The sequence below is a fragment of the Peromyscus californicus genome, unplaced genomic scaffold, assembly GCF_007827085.1.
Source record: "Peromyscus californicus insignis strain IS unplaced genomic scaffold, ASM782708v3 Scaffold_22__1_contigs__length_63687245, whole genome shotgun sequence".
In the NCBI taxonomy this organism is placed as follows: Eukaryota; Metazoa; Chordata; class Mammalia; order Rodentia; family Cricetidae; genus Peromyscus; species Peromyscus californicus.
Genome location: NW_026294525.1, coordinates 59,052,051 through 59,070,602, shown reverse-complemented (window position 1 = coordinate 59,070,602; position 18,552 = coordinate 59,052,051). Strand labels below are relative to the sequence as shown.

General features: G+C 42.3%; 1 long non-coding RNA gene across 2 annotated transcripts in view; it reads left to right on the top strand.

Annotated features, from left to right (window-relative positions):
* LOC128118654 (uncharacterized) overlaps window positions 1-18,552 on the top strand; it is a 104,113-nt gene that overhangs the window by 60,305 nt on the left and 25,256 nt on the right. For both annotated transcript variants that reach the window (XR_008221292.1, XR_008221291.1), the window contains exon 3: window positions 4,973-5,068. This is a non-coding gene — a long non-coding RNA (uncharacterized LOC128118654). The remainder of the gene's footprint in view (window positions 1-4,972; window positions 5,069-18,552) is intronic.

Sequence of the window (18,552 nt, the reverse complement as noted above, 5' to 3'; positions counted from 1 at the left end):
TGGAACTCACTTGTTAGCCCAGGCTGGCCTCGAACCCACAGAGATCTGCCTGGCTCTGCCTCCCGAGTGCTGGGATTAAAGGCGTGCGCCACCACCGCCTGGCTGGTATGGTATCTAATTTTAATTGCTATTATTTTTGATACCCATACTTCTATAATGTGTTTGAATCCCAGTTCTGTGATAATCATAATCCAGCACAGAATTCTGAAAAGCCAGAAATATCTTACTAATAAACATCAAAGTATGTGGAAAGTCCTATATGGATATATGTTTGTGTTTAATCCTCTTGCCAGAATTTGAGTGAAAGGCTCAAATTGAGGGTTTTCACTGACTTAAGTCCCTGAAGACCTTCCCAAATATCATTTCTTCACCTCACAGAGCCTTGTTAAAAGGAAAAACAAATAACCAAGAGTGGTAATGTCCACTTGTAATCTTAGCACTGGTAAGGCTGAGGCAGGAGAGTCACAAGGTTGGGGGCAGCCTGAATTACATAGTGATTTGTTAGCAGGCCTGAGCTACATAAGACTCTGGGGGATGTGGGAACGGGAACCTATGGGAGCCTATGGGAGCCCATAGAGGTTTCCTAGTGTTATCAGAGCTTGCTTTACCCATCAGGGCTGCATTAGAGGATGGCTTAACCATGTGTGTGGTTACCAGGTGATTGGAAGGGTCTGCACTTGGCTGTGCTAGGGGGAGGTCTTTTGCCCTTCCCCTTGGCATTTCTATAAAAAGCCCTCTTGAAGAGACAGAAGGGGCCGGTGGATATTGATCCAGGCCCTCCCGAGGCTGTCCTGTGTTTCTGTTTCTCTCCCCTCTATCTTTGTATCTAAATATTTCTCACTCCTCCCTCCCCAAGAGTAACCTGGCCTCCCACAGAGAAATGAGTAGGTTCCCCCACAGGAACCAATAACAGAACAAGCTGAAAAAATGTATATAAAGTGTTCCTGCCTCTCTTGTGGGATGCTGGGACAAAGTCAACAAAGGCTAGAGGCTTATAGCAGGAAGACATTTCTTAGTCCAATAGTCTGTCTCAGTAGTTTGCTAATGTTAGCAAAAAAGGACCTAGATAAAGATTGTTCCCACCCTTGGAGATTCTGTGAGTAGGTTTTGTTTGGAGTCTGAGAATTTCATACCCCCTTCCTCCCTTTTTCTCTCCCTCCCTCCCTCCTTTCTCAATTTCTTTGGTATCTTCATGGTGCTAGTTTAGGGACCATGCTCTGAGAACCTCAATAGATAGACATGTACCTTCTGGCACTGTGGTTTCTCCCGCACCTGTTTGAGTCACTGCCCATCTGTTCTTCTCTTTCTCCATCCAGATGACCTCTGTGTTGCCAGAGATCTGGTCTGTTTAATAATCTCTTCCCACCTTCAAATTGAGTGACTTTCTGCAGTCACTTGAAGGTTGGATTACATCTGTTAGAAACTTGGGGTGATAACAGGCTGGTAATGTGATACTCTCACATTGGATCTTGTCCCAGCTCTGTATTATAATGCTGACTTCCTAGTTCCTAGTAGCATCACTTTCATCCTGCTGACTCAAAATGTGGGCCTAATGACTCTTGGGTTTGTTGACCATTTTGTCTTCACAGCAGCTGTTTGAATGGATCTTGTTATCCATTTTATGTATGGAGAAACAGAGGTTAAAGCATAACTGGACAGTATCTGCCAGAGAAACAGGGATCTTTGTTCTATTCTCTGACATAGCCAAAGTGCCTAGAACCATGCCCAACCATGCTGATGTTCCACAGATGTTTACTGATGAATGGAAGGTCATAAACAAGAGGGATCCAGGATTTGAAAGCAATTGTGCCTTAATCACTATTCCATATTTGCCTCTTATTTTTAGCCACTTTTTCTTTATCACTACCTGAATCAAACTCCTTTCACATCAATTAAGAGTCCTATCGAGTCCATTATCATTGCTTTGTGTTGACTTCCCCATTCCCCATTTCTGCTGTTATCTAACCTCATTAAATAGATTGCTATTGTTTATTGAAATATTTCTATCATTTCTTTATGTTATCTACACACCTTTACTGAATGCCTCTTTTTCCCCTTAAGGCAAATTCAATGCATATATCTCTGTTCCAAGACAGGGAGGTAGTATGGAATAAGAATAACTAAGAAATGAAAATCAGAGTTCTAAGGATAAGTCATATCCTCTCTGGTTCAGTTTCCCCATCTATAACCTTAGAAGTTAGAAAGGATGATTCCTTCCTGCTCAAACACTGTAGTTATTTTGTGTGGTTTTTGTTGGTTTTGTTTTCTTCTTTTTCTTTCTTTTTTTTTTTTTTTTAACTTTTACTCTTTGCTCTTGAGGGCCCACCACCCAGCTCCCAAATAAATACACGGAGTCTTATTCTTACTTATGAATGCCTGGCCTTAGCTTGGCTTATTTCTAGCCAGCTTTTCTTAACTTAAATTATCCTGTCTACCTTTTGCCTCTGGGCTTTCATCTTTCTCTATTCTCTATTTCTTTTTTTCCTTCTTACTCTGTGGCTGTTTGTATGACTTGGTGGCTGGCCCCTGGTGTCCTCTCTCCTCCTCCTTTTTGCCCCCCTTCTTTCTTCTCTTCTTCTATTTATTCCCTCTGCCGGCCAGCCCCACCTTTCCCTCTCTCCTGTCTAGCTATTGGCCATTCAGCTCTTTATTAGACCAATCAAGTATTTTAGACAGGCAAGATAACACAGCCTTACAGAGTTAAACAAATGCAACATAAAAGAATGCAACACATCTTTGCATCATTAAACAAGTATTCCACAGCATAAATTAATGTAACTAATATTCCACAACAAAACACTGTATAGTGGTTAGATGCAGGGCCTATGGCACTGTCAGCAAAATCCAGTAGAAGGCAAGTTGGGGGTCCAAAGGGGTATAATGTAAAATAAATGCATGTATTTTAATAAAATCAGAGCAATGTAAGTGCCATCAAAGAAGTCACACACACACACACACACACACACACACACACACACACACACACACACCAGAAAATCAAATAATGAAATGAATAAATAAATAACTGTAAAAAAAAAAAAAAACCAGATATGGTAGTGCACACCACTAATCCTAGCACTTGGGAAACAGAGGTAGGAGGATGTTGCCATCATGCCAACCTGGGCTACATAGCAAGTTCAAGGCTAACCACAGATGTATAGTAGCAAGACCTTGTCCCAAAAAAGAAACAAAGGCTGGAGGTGTAGTCCAAAGATAGAGGACTTGCCTAGCCTGTGCAGAGCCCTGGGTTTGATATCCAATGCTGAAAAACAAGTGGAATTTAAAGACTTGTACTCATTAGGGGGGAAAGAAATCCTATCTGCATGTTATGTGACAGGATCTTCCTCTGATGTCAGCCTGTATCTGACATCCCAGTTCTCTCACTGTTTGAGGTAGATAGGCTGCTCAGACTCCAATAGCTGTAAGCCAGGTTGGTGGCTGCCAAAGTCATTTGCTCAAGACACAGCAATTGTTTAAATGTTTGGGAAATTGCTCACAGTGGCAAAGAGGAAAGAAAAATGTTGTCATGTCCTTGATAAATACGCTATGACTTACTCTACCATTTATTAGTCAGGTGGCCTTGAGCAGAAAACATTCTCCCAGAGCCCTGGTTTTACTTCTGTTCCTCATGTAAAGATTAGGGATAATAATGGCACCCTGCAGGATCACTGTGAAGAATAAGTTAGATGGACTGTATAAGGCTACTCATGGAATGCCTAGAACACAGTAGATACCTATGTCTAAACATGCCCATGTTTAGGACTCCTCAAAACCCTGGAAGGGAAAAGGGTATTTCAATAACAATATTGGCTTCTACCCTGCCCTTGAGTGTATTCAGAGTCTGGAAAGTGTGTGTCATATTTATCTAGGACGCTTCCCTACCTGCAGAGTAGAAAGGAAAAGCAGAACATGTGGCTGATAGGGTAACCAAGGAGTCCAGCAAACATCTTTTTTTCTCCCTCCAGGTGACATGCTGAAGGTTGATAGGAGTAGTTAGTTACATCATGGCCAGTGCAGACTAATCTTGTCTTTTCAGTTTGGATGTATAACCATCAGACTTTTAAATATGAATGTGGGCTGGGAGGGTAGCTCAGCAGTAGAGAATTTGCTTGGCATGTGCAAGGCCCTGAGTTTGAGCCTCAGCATCACATAAGAACAAAACCAGTAATGGTTGTTGCTATAGCTATTATTAACAGTCATCATTTCTGATGGCTACCAAGAGAAGTCTTTGTGACAAAAAAGTAAACAAATAAGTTTTGTTAAACTTTGGAATTAGGAAATATGTATTTAGGGTATGAGATTTTAATTTAAAAATTAAGTAAAATCTAACCATCCAGTTAGCAACTAAATATTTGATAGTTGCTGTAATGGTAAACATAGTTCTAATAAACACAGTGGGATACCATAATGATTAGAACAAAAATCCTTATCTTTTTGGAGTAGTAGATGAAGAAAATAATGAAGGCAAGTCAGTAAATTAGTAAAATAAATACCATATTTGTAAGTAATTAAACTAAAGCAAGTATAGACAGGAAAGGAGATGAAAAGTATCAGTAAAATGAGATCCTTATATGTTAGATGAGATGTCCATGGACATTTTCATTGACAAAGTATTTCTGAGATAAGACCTGAATGCCAGAAAATGTATATGAGAAATGTGGGGTGGACCTTACTTTACAAGTCCTGAGGTGAGAGGTGCCTATTGTTACTACAGAGCAGCCAGGTAGGAGGTCAGGGTGCCAGGGCTGATGGAGAAATGGAAAGTGGCCAGAAATCAGGTCAGAGAGAAAGCAAAGGCCAACATAGAGTGCTGTATGGACATGTCAAAGACTGGAGTGAGAAGAAAAGCTACCAGAGAGATTTCGATAGAAAAATCGATTGGGATACTCTAGAACATAGTTTCACTGACTACTTACTGTTTGCTCTGCTAGTTTTAGTTCAAATATTGTGTTTGTTCATTTGTTTTTTTCAGTGCTGCAACTTGAACTAAGGGCTTCGTGTCCTGCCACTGAGCTGTACTCCCAGCCCTCGAGTGTTTTATTTGTGATCCTCACAATAACTTTTTAAGGTAGGAAAGACTCTATTCCCTATTTCACAGTTAAAGGAAACAGGGCCAAAGGGTTAAATAACTTGTCGAAGATCAGACAGCCAGGAAGGACAAAATCAGACTCAGACCCAGGTAAATGTGAGCAGCTCTGTATCACTCTACCAAATGCTTACGAGATTGAGAGCAAGGATTAAACATAGTTGTAGTTGTTTCTCTTGTTTTTTAGGTATTGGTATTACCAGATCACATTTAAAATAAAATTACTTCATTCTCTCTCATGAATATTGAACTTCATAAACTAATAAAAAAAATTCTCAGTATTTTGCTTTATAATTTCAAAGTTTAAAAAAAACAGTATTTTGCATGTTAATAAGCATGTTGGTGAGCTGTGTGGTGATAGCACATGCCTTTAATCCCAACACTTGGGAGGCAGAGGCAAGTGGATTTCTATGAGTTCGGGGCCAGCCTGGTCTACAGAGTGAGTTCCAGGACAGCTGAGTCTACCCAGAGAAACCCTGTCTCCAAAAACAAAAACAAACAAAAAAAGAAAAGCATGTTAGTGCATCTGTCTTTAGTTATATAGACAGCTGTTTGTTGTTTGCTGTTAATGTAGTGGGTGGTTGGGAAATTTTATTTTATTGCTTACACTCTTACCTTAGTGCCATCTAAATCACCACCGTGTGATTTGCTATTTATAATTTATCATTTTCTCTGTTATTAGATGAGACATCCTTTAAAGCATTCCACAGCAAGGTGAGCAAAAGTCAGGCTTGCAAAATTTTAGGATAAATAATTGCAAAGATTCATTAAAGAATAATGAAAGTTGATTCATATAGTATCAGAGCTTCCCCGTTTAGCAAACATCATTATTCCAAGTCATTTTCAGAGGCACCCAAACTTCAGCATCTATTTTTTTCAAGGTATCTTTTGGGAATAACAACAAAAAATACCTCCTTTATTAAAGATCCTAAAAGTAAAATCACTAATTTACATTTTTTTTCATTAGTGCAAAGATGGAAATAATGGACATTTTAAAACAAGGAACACAGATTCCTTTCACTCTGCTGTGGCTTTAACATTCCACCGTGGTAGCCAGCCAGCGTCCTTGGCTTCTGAGGCCAGTTGCCTTTTCAAGCTGATTCTCCTGAGGAAGTCCCTCAAGAATTCCTTCTTTGGATTAGAGTTTGTAGACTTCAGCCCTGTAGCAAGTGGGATAGCAAAATGTGGGGATGAAAACACTGAGGGAACAGTCTCTCATAGAGGAACCAGTAACCTCGTCTCATTTAGGTTTCTGGCTGCCAGCAAACATGCCTGTTAGGTCCTTATCGCTGAAGGATCACAACTGGACTTCAGCAAAAATAATAAGTGTTCTGGCATAACACTTTGCAGTAAATAAGTGAAGTACAGGAATGCATATTTATGCACATGTGCAAACCATGTGTCTGTGTTCCCACATTCAAGTATTTATAGAACTTGCAATAGGGAAAATGGTCAAAAAGGTTTTGTGGGTTTTTTTCATAAATGCTGTTCAATATTGTTTCTTCCAACCACTCACCACCAAAGGGATTAATAAGGCCAGACTCATGTCCCCAGAAGTGGTATTATTGGGATATGTGAAGTAAAATTGGGAGATACTTGTGTTGGTAATAGGCTTTAGGTGAAAGTTGTTTTGGAATTGAAACTGCATGAAATCTAAAATGGTTTTTTGAGGAGAAGTGGTTATTTCAGTGTGTCTTGTGGCCAGTTCCAATTAGGCATAAATTAGAGAGTGTCACACTTTTCTGAAAAGATCAGAAGTCAACACTTGGCCCTAACAACAAGTCATCCCGCTTTGTGAACTCAACAGTTGCTGTCAGGTCTTGTCATCCCACTGCAGAAAAGAGCCAGAGTTGTCAGCCTGTCAGGAGGAGGTTGCTGAGGAGCCAGGGTCTTTCTGGAGAGTGCCGGCCTCCTGTCCATAAAGAATTCCTTAAGCTCATCAATGCGAAATTGACATATTTAAAGTGTCCAAAGGAGGCCTCAGAAGTGGCTTGCTGCTGTCTGAAGACTGTGTTCTCATTGCTCAGATTCTGTTTTTCCATTTCCCTTCAGTTCTTCAGCACTTATCTGTGACACTCATTGGTATACTAGACAATAACTCCTGTCTTCATAGCCAGCATAGAGCTCACAGCTGGGGTGTCTTGGTACGTTATAATGTGATTAATTGCCAATTACAAACATGTGATGAATATTTTAAACCCTGCCTTAGATGACTTAGGTTATGTAGCTAACATGTATGGCTGTTAAGTTCCTTGCCACAAAGAGCAGAATTCAGTCAAAATGTCATGCTCTCCTGATCTCTAATAGAGCAATTTGCTCTTTTGACACCTAAAACATACCTGTGCCTTACGGTCCAACTCAGTTCCTGCCTCCTTCCCTGACAGTCCTCTCTGAGACCCACCCCAAGGCCTGTTACCTGCGGGGCTGTAATGTCGTGAGATGCAGCATTTACTCCCCGACTTTGCACGTCACAGGTTACATGCGGTGCTTCTTCAGTCTCCCCCACGGCGGGTGGGGGCCTAGAGCAGAGCCCAGCACATGTGGAAGCTCCATGGCAGAAATGAACATAACCAACCTGAAGTCATTTCATCAGGACCCTACAAGCATCCAGAGTTAACTTCAAGGCGGGCCACTCCAGGAATAAGTTTGTCAGCTGGTGGCTTGGGGTTTGAAATCACTGTTGTCTACCACCCACCAAAAAAAAAAAAAAAAAATGAATATGCCTTGTCATATTCATTAGGGGATTACTAATGAGTATACAAAGGGGGAAATTAATGGAACAGATAGAGAAAAGAAATTCAGAAAGGAGGAAAAGAAATAGTTTGGAAAAGGCAAAACCCAAATCCCAGCATTCCCATTCTTAGATGTAATGGGTTTCCTTTTTTCATGACAAAACATCCAAAGACTCCTTGCAAGTGCATTTAATGGATGATTACTGGCCCATCTTGCTACTGTGTGCAGAAATAGCTGTCTGTCCCAGTCTGAATTAGGAACAAACTGGAAAGGCAGTTGCTTTGGGGGAAAATCAGTAAATCAGAAGCCTAGTAACACTGGCACATTGTGGCAGTGAGAAATGAGAACTCCAAACGAGGCTAGCTTCTCACTTATTGGTCATGGTCTCAGTGATTCCATGAGATTTCTCACTTTATAGGCCGCGCTTCCCACTGGCAGCAGCTGAAGCGGTTTATTATGCACATCTGTCACGTGGCACACTTCATCACCCAAATCGAACTGGGAGAGTAAGTCACCCTAACAAGCCCCTTCAGTACAGTCTTAAAAACTACTTACAGATGTACTCGTCCTCTGTAGGGACACAAGGAGTTTCCTTGTGCTGTGTCACATGATACAGGAAATGCATTGTCCCCGTTCAAATTCAGGCATACGAGGAGGAAGCATGTGAAAAGAAAGCAGCTCACAAAAGCTCACACAGCCTTTGCAAAAGTCCTTAGAGGGGCTCACACACCAGTTTATGATAAGAGCAGATAAAATCCTCTCTCTCTGAAGCTCAGTTCATTTCAAATGCTAATGTCCACCCAGGGAAAGGAAACCACATCAGCATTCAGCCTTGACACAAACACGGCTAATCCTTTTTATTTATGACTGTCACTGAGCCCCTCTGTGACATGCCAGGCCTCCGTTTGTCTTACAGCTTTGCCTACTTTATGTGCTTCACTCGTAGGTGAGTTGTGCTGTTAACCACTGTTTGGGAGCTTGAATCGGGAACCAGCGTGTTCATGTTCCCATCAGCTGGAGTTGGATATTTCTGTTGAATCATTCGGTCCAGAGTTATTTACCTGCCATTGTTAAATCTCCTACTTCACATGGCATGATCAACTAATGATTCATGCAGTCAACGAACAAATACTAAAATGTAACCTGTGTCCCAGTATTCCAGTCACTGGCAATGCAGCAGGGAATAGAGTCCTGTATTTATATAGATAATAATTTAGAGAGGGGAGACAGGAAACAGATAAATATGTCAGGTAGTCTGTCAGTCAGGATAGATTGTTTTGTGGCAATAAACACCTCAGAGGTGTATAAGCATCTCAGAGGCTTGAAACAACAAAGTTTATTCCTCATCACAGCGTGTTCACTGAAGGTCGGAAGGAGGGGCTCTCCTCTGGATCACTTCCCTCCGGCACTCAGGCTATCCAGAGAACCACCATGGAGTAAGGCTAGTCTTAGGCAGAAGATCAAATGATGAGTTGTACACTGATTCTCAAGGCTTATAATGTGACACAGGGCACTTCTCTTCTTTTCTGGGCCAAAACAAGCCAATGTTGCAAAGGGCCAGAAAGTCCAGTCACAGCACATGCTCAGGAAAGTGAGACACTCTTGGCAGCAGAACTGCCCTGGATGTTGAAGTGAAGAAAAACAAGGTACAGGAGATGGTGTTTCTGTCTGAGGGGCTGTTTCTATTTGGCACAGAAAGTACAAAAGAGTCTTCCTAAAGTGACATCTGAGGAGCATCCTCAGGTTGGGGGCAGAGGACAACTTCCTGCAAAGGAAACTGTAAGAGCAAAGTCAGCCTGGCACACGTGAGGAACGGTGAGGAAGCCCAGGTGCCTGGAGTGAGTGACCAGGAGGCAGCTGTCCAAAATTAGGTCAAAGGGGTCACAGGTCACAAGACACAAGGTAGGGGCCTTCTTGTAAAGGGTCCGGCCCGTGTAGATTTTTGTATGAAGACAAGATCGAAGTCTTTTCAGTATTTTCCTTATTGAAGTATATCATAGCAGATGCTCACTGTTGACTGAATGACAGAATGAGTCATACAGACTTAGCAGGTTACAAAGAAGCAAGAATGTTTAAGTGAAAATCAATAATATCACTGCTCAGAGACAATAGCACCTACCAGTAGTTTGTTACTTAGGATGGTTTTGAACAATGGGCATATTTACATATTCTTTTACAAGAAATTCTTTATTTTAAAACAATAGCCTTTTCCCCCAATTATAAACCAGTATCCTATTGTGAATGTTTGGCGCAAACCCTGAAAACTCAAAAGGCGAATCCAAGAGTCTTCACAGACCCATTGTGTGAGGCTACTGTTAGTGTCTGGGCATGATCCCCAGTCTTCTCTCTGAGACCAGACAGGCTGTGTAGCCAGTCATTAGCCTCTCTCTGCTTCAGATTCCTCCTCATCAGTTCAGTGAGAGTAGGAACACTTGCTTTGTAAGGTTGGTTCGAAGTGTAAACGAGGTAAGTAACACAAATTTCCTACGGAATCTAATACCTGACACAAAACAGGTGTGTGGAAATGCATACTGCTTTTCATACTTCTAAATAGTTATCATACTTTACACATTATTTTATCCTTTTTTTCAACATTGTGTCCCAGCATTTCCCCAAGTCTTTCTTATTTTATACATAGTGGGACAAGGTCTCACTATGTAACCCAGGTTGGCCTCAAACTCACTGCTATCCTCCTGCCTTTCCTCAACATTCTTAATGACTGCCTAATATGAACAAATAACTTTCTCTAATTGTGCCCCTTTTTGCTGGACTTTCTTCTTTAATATGTAAATGTTGAGACAGTTTCAATTTCTCAGAAAAGTACAAAACCCTTCTTTGCCTCTGAACAACTTGAAAGAAGTTGCCAACTTGATTTCCCCATCATTTACAAATATCTTTGTGAAATTTCCAACAAGACATTTCACCAAATGTTCAAACAGGAAAATAGGAAATTAACATGAATGCATTAGGGATTAATCCCCAGACACTAGTCAGATTTTCTCTCTTTTCTCTCTCTCTCTCTCTCTCTCTCTCTCTCTCTCTCTCTCTCTCTCTGTTTTTTTTGTTTTGTTTTGAGACACGGTTTCTCTGTGTAACTACCTTGGCTGCCTGGAACTCACTTTGAAGACCAGGATGGCCTCAAACTCACAGAGATCCACCTGCCTCTGCCTCCCGAGTGCTGGGATTAAAGGCATGTACCACCACTGCCTGGCTCGCTCTCTCCCTCCCTTCCTCTCTCTCTCTCTCTTTTAAAATATTTTTTTATTTGTGCATCTGCCACATGTGTGCAGGTGTCTGTGGAGTCGAGAAGGGGTGTCAGATCCCCTGAAATCAGAGGTACAAGCAACTGTGAATCACTGGGTGTGATGCGGATGCTGAGAACCAAACGTAGGTTCTTTGGAAGAGCAGCAAATGTTCTTAGTCACTGAGCTGCTTCTCAAGCCCTTTCCATTTCTTAACAACAGATTCTAATTTACAGAAAAGGGTTCCAGCCCAAAAATACATATTTAAATTGTGTGTCCTATCTTCTTAATCTCTCTTTTACTTTGGAATAGTTCCTGACTCTTAACTTGACTTTCAAATCCTGAACACTTTTGAAGAATGTGAGCCAGCATGTGTATTAGAATGTCCTTCACACTGTGTTTGTCTGGTATACTAGAGTTGTTAGGAGTACTATGGAGGTGGTTCGTGTTCTCCTTACTGTGTGCTGTGCTATATAGCATGTCTACTTTGACTTTAACAACCTATGATGGAGGATTTTCCTGGACAGACACTTCCCTTGCCCCACCCAGGCTCTAGCTATCTTACATCAATTCACCTCTCTTTGAGGATGCCCTCTAGCTTGCCTTGACTCCAACACACACACTAGGTTACTTGTTTTTTCCCCCGGAGCTGAGGACCGAACCCAGGGCCTTGCGCTTGCTAGGCAAGCGCTGTACCACTGAGCTAAATCCCCGGCCCCATTAGGTTACTTTTTTGCAAAAAAAAAAAACCAAAAAACAAAAACAAAAAAATCCTGTTACTTTATGTGGGATCTAAAACTATGTTCCAGATTGCACCGTACCCTCAGCCCACCTGGGGTCCCGGTCCCCTGCACTACACCGTCCTCTCAGTCCTCTTTGGGTTTGACTGACCCTGGTAGGGATGCCTTTGTGGTCCTTCTTTGGTCCAACACCCTGCAGAAGCCCTCCCACGTGAGCCCTTCCCTCCCCCCACTCTTCTGGTGCTAAGATTCACATCATTTCTGTAAGTCCCACTAGTTTTCCCTCAAATGAAAAGTTTCCGTTGGATATGTTGTTGATGGTTTTTTGGTAATAATGGTTTGCTTTCATTTCAACAATTAAAAAATAACTTGGGTAGCCGGGCGGTGGTGGCGCACGCCTTTAATCCCAGCACTCGGGAGGCAGAGGCAGGCGGATCTCTGTGAGTTCGAGGCCAGCCTGGGCTACAGAGTGAGTCCCAGGACAGGCGCAAAGCTACACAGAGAAACCCTGTCTCGAAAAACAAAAACAAAAAAAAATAAATAAATAAACTTGGGTAATAAGATATACACATATATGATTCACCTGAGATGTTCATTGTATCACCACATACTTTAGAGTCATCACTTCGTGTTAAAATTGAGGTGACACCCTAGGATCACTTTTGTGACAATATTTAACTTTTAACGGTGTTGGTAGCATTTTGTTGGCATATTTTAACATAAAAATAACCAAAACTACCTTATGTGTTGATTAATGAGAATCATATTGAGTTATCTTACCAGTTTTAAAACTAAAACTTTTCAGTGATGAGATACAATTTAATCTCTTTAAGTTACAACTTAAATTTGTGCCATCCTCTTACTTCAGCCTCTGGGTACTGGGATTACCAGCATAAAAAAAAAAAAAATCACACCAGCCCCCCCCCCCACCTCCTTTAACTTCTTTGTGTGGGGGTTTAATATCTTAATTTTTTAATAAATGGATTTTTATCTTCCAACATAAAAATAATCATGCTCCTACTTTAATTGCCACAGACTAGTGAGAAAAGCACAAGGCCAATTTAATACACAAACAATGCATTCATGCAGAGGGAAGGAAGGCCATAGGAATCATGGCGCCCAGCACAAATGAAATTTCACAGTAGTTCAAGTAGAAAAACATGCCGAGGAAATAAAGCATGTTAGGGGCTCATAGGAGCTTAGGCTAAACTCAGAAGAAGCCAAGCAAAGCTGCCACTTTATTCAGGGGGTGAGCATATGTGTTAGTCTGGTTTTGTTTATGTAACCTTCAAACCTGCAACTATTCTCCATGATGAACTTCCTGTTAGACTTATTTTATATTTATGAGTGTTTTGTATGTCAGTGTACCACGCACATTCCTGGTGCCTTCAGAGGTCAGAAGAGAGGTCCTGGAACTAGAGATATGGATGGCTGTCATCCATAATGAGGCACTAAAAGCCAAACTTGGGTCCTCTGCAGGAGCAACAGGTGCTCTTAACTGACGGGCCATCTCTCCAGCCCTATCAAGAACTTTGTATGAAAAGCTTTTTCTTAAAGTATCGGTGTTGTACCCTTCTTAAATCACTTGGGCTGGAGAGACGGCTCAGCTGTTAAAGGCCAGGCTCTCAACCAAAACTATAACATCAGCTGGGCCAATCCCAACAAGGACCTGGGGGATGGATGGATGGTTCAGTTCTTAAAAGTACATATAGCTCTTTCAGAGGACATAAATTTGGTTCCCAGCATCCACATTAGGTGGTTCACAACCATTTATAACTCCAGTCCCCAGGGGAGATCCAGTGCTTCTGGCCTCTGTGGGCACCCATAATTATGTGCACATACCATTACACACATATACACATAATTAAACATAAAATAAAAGTTACAAAAAAAAAAAAAAACAAGCAAACAAAACCAATTAACTGGTCACTTGAGCAAGCTGATAGGAGGGGAAACTGTTAAGAACCATGATTATGGAGCCAGGCAGTAGTGGTGCACACCTTTAATTCCAGGACTCAGGAGGCAGAGGCAGGCGGATCTCTGAGTTCGAGGCCAGCCTGGTCTATGGAGTGAGTTCCAGGACAGCCAGAGCTACACAGAGAAACCCTGTCTCGAAAGAACAGACAAACAATAATGATTGGGTCACATAATTACTCAAACCAACCATTGAAACATAAAATGCATAACACCATCCTCTTATGCTTTTATAATTAAATGTATAAATTACAACTAACCCAACATTGGACATTTAGTTTCAGCAGTAACTTTCACCTAGAACTGATGTTTCCTTATTTGAATTTACCTGGTAATTTTGTTTTTACTAGACTTACAAATATTATTTTTTTTCTTACAGCTTTTAAGTTGTGGTTTTTAAAAATAGTAAAATTGGGGAACTGGAGAAATGGCTCTGTGGTTAAGTGTAGCAGGCTTTCTTGGACCGCCAACCCCTAAATCATGACTTGGGACTTCTTATTAGTTATGAATGCTCGGCCTTATCCTATGCTTGTCCCACTAGCTCTTATTACTTAATTTAAATGTTTCTTTTCATCTACATTTTGCCTCGGGGCTTTTTACCTTTCTTTCATTCCGTGTGTCCTGCTCTAGGCTTCTCCCTCTCCTTCTCCTTCGTTCTCTCTCCTCTCCTCCTACTTCTTCTCTCTGCCCGCCAGCCCTGCCTAATCCTCTACTGCCTAGCTATTGGCCGTTCAGCTTTTTATTAGACCAATCAGATGACTTAGGCAGGCAAAGCAACACATCTTTACATTATTAAACAAATGCAGCATAAACAAATGTAATACATCTTTACATAGTTAAAATAATATTCCATAAAATAAACAAATGTAACATCTTTACATAGTTAAAGTAATATTTCACAACGGTTAAGAGCACTGGCTGCTCTTCCAGAAGATCCAGGTTCAATTCCCAGCACTGATATAGCAGCTTCACAACTGACTGTAACTCCAGTTCCAAGGAATCTGATGCCTTCTTTTATCTTTCCTGGTACCATGCATATACGTTATACACAGACATACATGCAGGGAAAACAACCATGCACATAAAATATAAAATCGGGCTTGGGAGATGGCTCAGTAAGTGAAATACTTGCCACACAACTATGAGGACACAAATCTGAATCCCAGCACTCACATAAAAGCCAGAAATCATGGCAGCCTAATGGTAACTGCAGAGCTCAGGAGGTGAAGACAGGAAATGCCCAGTGCAAATTGATGAGCATCAGGTTCGGCAAAGAGACCCTGCCTTAGTAAATAAAGAGGAGAGTGACCTAAGAAGATGTGAAACATCTACCTCTGACCTCCATAGGCACACATGTACACACACACACACACACACAGGAGCCCACACATACACAAAAAATATAAAATATAGCATTTTGACCAATTCAGTATTAAGAATATCTGCAATATGGGGCAACAGATCTCCAGGATTTTTTCCCTTTGTGTTCAATTTTTAACCAATTATAAGTAGAAAGCATGTATATTTAACTATATATTTGTGTATATTAAAAAACATTTAGACGAAAACTGTTTAAGTCACTGTTGGGGGTGAGGTTTCCAGGAGAACTTTTTCTTAAGAAAGTAAGAGGTCTGAAATACACTAACCAGTATGGTAACTTTCTTTCCGTTTAATGATTGCTCTGCCGGCCCTCCAGGCTTTTCCCTGTGTTTGGCCTACCCAGCAGACGGGGTTGGAGACGACAATGAGACTTCATTTCTTAGGAAAGCAGAGTTCGAGAGCATAGCAGGGTTCCCAACTTGAATCCAGGTTTTCCGTTTTTAGTAATAGGTATAATGTGAATACAATACAGCCTTTGAAATTATTTCTAGCATACTTACGTATCTATTCTCCTATCTTTGAGGCCCCACAGTCAGCTTCTCCTTTAAAGTCAAGCATCATTACCAAGTGTTGCTGCTGTCCCTTTATTCATTCCAGCTAGTGCTGCCCAGGGTCTTGCTTCGTAGCAAGATTTAGCTCTGGGAAAGAAGGCTGTCTCCAGGTGCTGTGGCTGTTCTCTGAATCCTGTCCGCCTTCTCCCTGACCTGGTTAAGAAAACAAACTAGGCTGAGTCGCAGCCCCAGAAAGACCCCCTGGAAGTTTTAGGCTTAAAAACCTCACATTATCAACACTTCATCAGGTTTCATTTTCAGACTCTAAGATTTTTGTTGTTAGAATTTGCTGTTAGATTTTTTTTGGGGGGGATGGGGGGATTCAAAATTGGTCTGCTGAGATGGCTCAGCAGATGAAAGCATTTGCCCCCAAGCCTCATGACCTGAGTTTGATCCCCAGAACCCCTGGTGGAAGGAGACAACCAATTCCACAACGCTGTCCTCTGACCGCCACATGTGCGTGCCTGCAACCTGCGCACATACACACACACACACACACACACACACACACACACACACACACACATACACACACACTAAAATTTAAAGAAATCCAAAGTCCCCATAAATGTTCCTTGACTCTGGGATACAAAGCTAGATGAGAGAGCAAGGAAGGCAGGCAGGCTTTTCGAGTATTTACTCTGCACAGGCACAACTGGAGCTGCTCCCTTTCCTTTGTCTCATCCTGACAACCTCCTTGGGTATCAGTTCGGTTTCTGCATGTGGTAGCTGCGACAGAGTAAAGTAGCATGCTTAAGGTCGTATTCCATGTAAGAGAATAAAGGTAGGTGTGCCTGATTAATACTGTGCCACATACGAGAAGCATGTGGAAGCGTGCCACAGGTTTGGCTCATCGGTGTTGCAGGCCCCACACTGTGTCTGGGGAACTTGGATAATCCCAGCATTCACTCAGAGAATGTCGTGACCCATTCTGGCAAGGTACCGCCGTTCTCTGCTTTCTTGCTCAGTCATCTGTGTAGCTGAGAGGCTCACCTGAAACACGTCCCAGGCCCTACTGAGCAGAGTGCAGGAGAGCCGCAGCTTTGTCCCAGCTGTACCACGGTCAGGCAGGGTTCAGCTGTCCCTGCTGTGAAGCCTGCTTCCTCACTCTCCTGCCTGCCGCAGGGCAGTGGCATCTTGCCCTTCCAGTCACGGAGCTGGACCGCTCTTTAGAGAGGTGTGGCGGATGGCCCTGGTCTGTGGTGTCATTTATTGGGTGAATATATACATTCCACAGTGCTGTTACATGCTTTCCCCCATTTCTTACATTCTGTCTCTCGGTCTCTTCTCTCATTTTCATGGTGATTTATAGGAGCCTTTAATACAATAATCTAAAAAGTGTGTGGGGGAAGGAAGGGATCGTCTCCTTACTAGGGGAAAAAATATACATTCACCTGCTTCTTTGAAGATTTGACCCAGAAACTGATCATCAGTCAAAGGTCACATGAAGGTCAGAGGCCAGAGAGCAAATGTCTCACTTCTTAGCCTAATGAGCTTTCCCACCCTGACATCCTATCTCCCCAGCTGCATTTTAAGTAACTGCAGAACAAGAGTGTGTTGCTTCTCTTTATGCATGTACTGCCTTGCACAGGCAATGAATACGTAGCTGGAGATTGGTGTTGGCTTCTTAGGTTGCTGTAGTAGCTGCTGAGCTCCCTCTGAATGGCAGTTTCACTAGAAAAGATGGCATCAGGGGACTGGGGCTCCCAACTCTGGTTCACGTGTCTGTTCAGAGAATAATGAATGATATACTGGTGCCCAAAGACTCACTTTGGATCTTGAATGTGGAGATGCCCTGTCCACAAACTTTGGGACACGCAGCTTAAGCTCACCTCCCAGGATCCCCTGAAGCACTCAGATGCCATTCTTGGTCAGAAGTGGGCTAGGTAGCCACCCATAAACACAGCAGGAGATACCCCAGACACTTCTCCCTGGTGTAGATCCTGGGTTTCTCCTTTGTACGAGGCTGATGGACCCTTGGTTTGGCTGCAGGAGTGTCAGTCACAGAGGAAATGAGTGAATGGCTTCACTTAGGGAAGCCTTGTAAGCAAGATGCACAACTGCTTTCTTTAAAAAGAGGAAACAAGATATAATCTTTCCCAGAAGACTAAGGTCATTATTTCTAAAACTAGTCAGCTGTTAGGAGAGCTATGATGTTATCAGGAACATTGGTTGGTTGGTTGGTTGCTTGCTATGTTTTAGGACAGGGTTTTGCTCTGTAGACCAGGTTGGCCTTGAACTCACCACTGTAGCCTGGCTGGCCCTGAACCTGCAGAGATATCCCTACCTTCAGCCTTCCAAGTGCTGGAATTACAGGGACATATAATCACACCCAGCTTCTTATCATGAACTTCTGAGGGATTGTCGTAGTTGGGGTTTCAATTGCTGAGTTCAGACACCATGACCAAAAAGCAAGTTGTGGAGGAAAGGGTTTATTTGGCTTATACTTCCACGTTATAGTCCATCACTGAAGGAAGCCAGGACAGGAACTCAGAGCAGGAACCTGGAGGCAGGAGCTGATGCAGAGGCCACGGAGGGGTGCTGCTGACTGGCTCACTCCTTGTCGTTTGCCCAACCCGCTTTCTTATTGAACCCAGGACCATCAGCCCAGGGATGGCACCACCCACAGTGGGGGTGGTCCACCCCACCCCCACCCCCATCAATCACTAATTAAGAAAATGCCTTACAAGCTTTCCTACAGCACAATCTCATGGGACCATTTTCTTAATTGAGGTTTCCTCCTCTTGCGTGACTTTAGCTTCTGTCAAGTTGACATAAAACTGTCCAGCATAGGGGGTATTTATTCCTACAGTATGTAAATCTGAACCACTGAGGCTGTGGCTAGT